Genomic DNA, 4,758 nt, shown 5'->3' with positions numbered 1-4,758 from the left:
TTGAAGAACTTATACCTGAGGGTCGCCGGGATGTCGGCGGCGGCAGGTCGGATCTGCGGACAATACGGCAGGGAGGAAGAAGGGTCGGAGGACCTCCCGAGCCGGCCATGTGTCGGAGAGAATGGCATGGGCAGAGGATCGGGCCCCTCTGGCAGCTGTGGGTTTCCTCCCTCGGCGGCGATGACCGCGTGAACGATGCACCTTTTAGTCCTCTACACACACCGGCCGAAGGGATCCGGCCGGATCTGGGACCAGCGGTGAGCAGAGAGAAAATGTCGCTACCGCTGTCTTGTTTATATCTGGAGAGGATGAGAGAATGAAGAGAGTAACCCTAGTAAAGCAAGCGCTCAGGCCCTTGCGTCCATATATAGTGGAGTGATTATATTTTTTTCTTTCCACAACAAGCGTTTCAATTTGTGTACATGGCATTAAAGAAAAGAAACTCTCTATTTAAGGTGACTACTGTACGACTCCTACTTACTACTAGTAGTACTACAATATTGTTCACTTGTGCTCCCCGCCCCTCCATTCATTGAACAACCCCACGGGTGAATTAACATACAGTAAGTACTGTATTTATATAGAACGAACAAGCTCGAACTATTTTCGCGTAGTTAAAAGTTGAGGGCGAGGCTTTTCCTGGGCAGTACACGCGGCAGTTTTCGGGTAGGGCTAGAAGACTATTTTAATATATTTTTTAAACTTCGAGACGACCACATAGCATGGAGCCGACCCCAACGATTTTAAGCTTACAGGCACGGTACACGCTATCCTAGACTACTATACACATGAAACTACCACACGAGTGTCTGGACTGCGCTTGGCTCTTCGCCTCTTCGGGAAGTCGATCAATGATGGAATACTACTGCACTGGAGGAGTACTACAGTATGCTTCTGGCCATCTGACACCGATTGAACTGCTGCATGTCCACCATGTGCAGGAGGGAGAGCATGTAGCGAAAGCTTCTCCTAGTCTTGCCAGCCACCACGCTCATGGGCGAGGGAGGGACGCTCATGCCTTTGCGTGTATGACAGGTGGGCCCTACAGGTGTGTGGCCAACCTGTCATACAGCCAAAGGTAGGTGCAGTTAAGTCCGCGAGGGAGAGGATAATCAAACTTCTCGTTGATGTACGAGTTGACACGACACATCAAAGCACTGCACTCGATATATTTCAATAATTTGCGTGTGTGACTCCCAGATGCAGAGGTCGGGGGTCATCATCCTCCTTTCCGAGAAAAAACAGACGCGTGTGTGAGAGGACGAGTGCGTGCGTGCACCTCTTCTCTTCCTGTATAACGTACTACTAAACTCAGAGTACAAGTTTTTGTGGGTGGCATGATGGTGCGTTCGAGAAGTCCCGAGAGATAGGTTTAATGCATTAGTTGCAATGCATGCATGCATAAAGTACATGCATTGGTCAATTTTCTCTTAATACTTACATGCAATGATTTAATGCACCTTGGAATCTGAACATGTGTTCGGGACAACCAAATTGAGCCTTATAAAATGGAAAAACTAAAATTTTGAGATAAGCCCTATAAAACCAGAAAGGAGGGGGTAGAAAAAGAAGTACTCCATCCGGGAATAGTGCCGCACTTCGAAACTAGAACCGTTAATAAATTTTGAGCTTGTGTCTCGTCACATTCCAAATTACTCCACGCTATATTGAATTACAAACATGTTCACACCGATCACAACCTAAACGGTTTCCCACTTAGGAGCGTATTAGTACTCGGTTATAAATACTAGTATGCCAAGATGACTGCACATTCCTCCTTAACTTCTCATCCACAAAAACAAACAAGTCATTCAGCATCCTTCCCTTGAGTCTGCCATGGCCAGCATGAGTTCTGAGTCGAGAGATTGCCACCAGGGAGAGGCGAGCATGGAAGCGGAAGCACGAGAGATGTCCCACCTTGCTGCAAGAGCAACCGACATGTCCCGCCGCGCGGAAGTAGCAGCCCAGAGGTCCCGCCGCGCTGCTGAAGCAGCACGGAGGTCCCTCCGCACCATCGATGCAGCAGACTGGTCCGACCGCACCGTGGAAGCAGCAGAGATGTCCCGCCGCGCCGCGGCGGCCTGGGAAAATTTCTCGCGGGCAGGCGACGACTGTTACAGGCACATGCATGCGATCGTCCATAGCCGGATGGATCAGATCTCTGGCTCGGCGAGGTTGCAGGACGACATGATAGCCTCGTTTGAACAGGCTACCGGTGTCATCTTGCTACTAAGGGAGGGCAATGAGAGGCTCCGGGCCGAGCACGACCTGCTGAGGGAGAAGATCGTCCGAAGTGCAGACCTGCAGGAGGAGACCAGTGCCTTGTTGAAGAAACTTATGGACGAGAATGACATGCTCCGCAACGAGCCAAAGGCTGGTGGAGGAATCCATGGATGTTCTCAGGCAGCATCTTGAGGACACGAAAGAGCTCATCGCCACTCGCCGCGGAGACTAGTTTCCTGGTTTCTTTTGATGTAATAATCGGTTTAGGATGTGGATTGTGTCGTCGGTAGTGAAATGTTGGGTTCTAGCACGGATGTTTGGCCTTTGTTGGCCTCTTGGGATGTTGCGATTTCAATCTAGTAGCTTTTAGTCCTTCGTGTTAGGCTGGAGTTGTGCTGAACTTCTTGTGAATTATGGTGGTTTTCAGTAATGAAAATCGGAAGGGGCAAACCCTTCTTTGATCAATTTTTTTAATCGTCCTTATATATTCACCAGTCTTGCTATAAGTCGCAGTAGATGCTATATAGGTCTGTCGAATCTTACATCAAGATCCGTGCTTTCAGATTTTCTTTTTTCTCTCTTAAATCTCAGTCGAGTGAGACATAGCCACGCCATTAAACAGAGGCTCGGGCGCCATTAATGGAGACCTTGGGAGAGAGGTGGACGACAGATGGAGGTCAAAGGGCTCTCCTCCCAATAAGCACGCGCAGGGGTCTGATCGCACGCCTCTCGTACTCAAATAGCTACCCTGCACAGTGCCTCCTAGCTAATAAAAAATGGGGACGCGTGGCAGCACATAAATGGTACTAGTAAGTAGAACGCCCACTGTTTCAATAATACTTGTGTTTCCGATTGTAACGTGACAGCACTTGTTCCAAAATGACTTTGTTGATTGTTAATGTGTGCGCCTTCGCAAATCAGACTGCAAATTTACCACAGCATGTTGGTGCCATGTCATGGCACCAAGCCAAGTTTCATTATTTTCACGCGTGTTTTGGATTTACAGGAATTAAAAAACTAAGTTTCTCAATGTTTCCAACCCAGCCACGACGCCCAGAATTTTGAATTTCATTCCCATTTCTTGCATGGAACCTAGAAATTTACCCGAGGACACACATGTGATTTTTCAACCAACTTTGGTGCACTGGAACATGAGCTTGTATTTCAAATTTGAATTATGCACACAAAGGTGACACGTTCCCTCCCAAAACCACGAGCCTTCTTGAGAGAAGCTCCGATTTGCAAGAAGCTTGTACCAAAATTTGTTCCTATTCGGCCATTTTTTTTACCACGGCATGGTACTACCATGACATGACACCATGCCAAGTTTCATGATTTTAAAACCAAGTTTCTCAATGTTCTCAACCAAGCCACGATGCCCAGATATTTGAATTTTATTCTCATTTTTTGCATGGGACCTACTCCCTCCTTCCATCTATATAGGGCCTAATGTGTTTTTCAAGACATCCTTTGACTATTGAAAAGATTAATAGCACATGAGATGTATACTATGAAAATTATATTATTGGAAGCTCCTTTGACATACAAAATTGAAGGTATGCTTTGTGTAAGTTGCATGTCATATATTATTGCTCTAACGTTTGGTCAAAGTTAGCCTCGAAAAATACATTAGGACCTATATAGATGGAAGGAGGGAGTAGAAATTCACCCGAGGACACAAATGTGATTTTTCAACCAACTTTGGTGCACGGGAGCATGTGCTTGTAGTTCAAATTTGAATTATGCACATTAAATGACCAAAAACTCAATTAATGTGTAAATAAGGCCAAACGAAGCTGGAATAATTCCAAAATTTAACAGGGCACTCATGTAGTTCTATGTTGCCTTTGTAAATAAACTCAAGGGGGACAATGTATATCGTTTCGCACTCAAAGGTGGCACGTTCCCTCTCAGAACCACGAGTCTTCTTGAGAGAAGCTTCGGTTTGCAAAAGCTTATACCAAAATCTGTTCCTATTTGGCCAATTTTTTTTACCACAACATGGTAGTACCATGACATGACATCCATGCCAAGTTTCATGATTTTTAGACGTGTTTTGGATTTACAAGAATTTTAAAACCAAGTTTCTCAATGTTCTCGGCCGAGCCACGATGCCCAGATGTTTTAATTTTATTCTCATTTCTTGCATGGGACATAGAAATTCACCCGAGGACACAAATGTGATTTTTCAACCAACTTTGGTGCACGAGAGCATGTGCTTGTAGTTCAAATTTGACTTATGCACATTAAATGACCAGAAACTCAATTAATGTATAAAAAACGACAAACGAACCCGGAATAATTCCAAAATTTAATAGGGCACTAATGTATTTCTATTTTTCCTTTGTTAAGAAACTCAAGGGGGGCAGCGTATATCGTTTCACACTCAAAGGTGGCGCGTTCCCTCTTAGAACCACGAGCTTCCAAATCGGCCCATTTTTTTTCCACAACATGTTAGTGCCATGACATGACACCATGCCAAGTTTCATGATTTCCAGGCGAGTTTTGGATTTACATGAATTTAAAATCAAAGTT

The sequence above is a fragment of the Triticum dicoccoides genome, chromosome 3A, assembly GCF_002162155.2.
Source record: "Triticum dicoccoides isolate Atlit2015 ecotype Zavitan chromosome 3A, WEW_v2.0, whole genome shotgun sequence".
Lineage (NCBI taxonomy): Eukaryota > Viridiplantae > Streptophyta > Magnoliopsida > Poales > Poaceae > Triticum > Triticum dicoccoides.
This window is presented reverse-complemented; position numbering follows the sequence as displayed.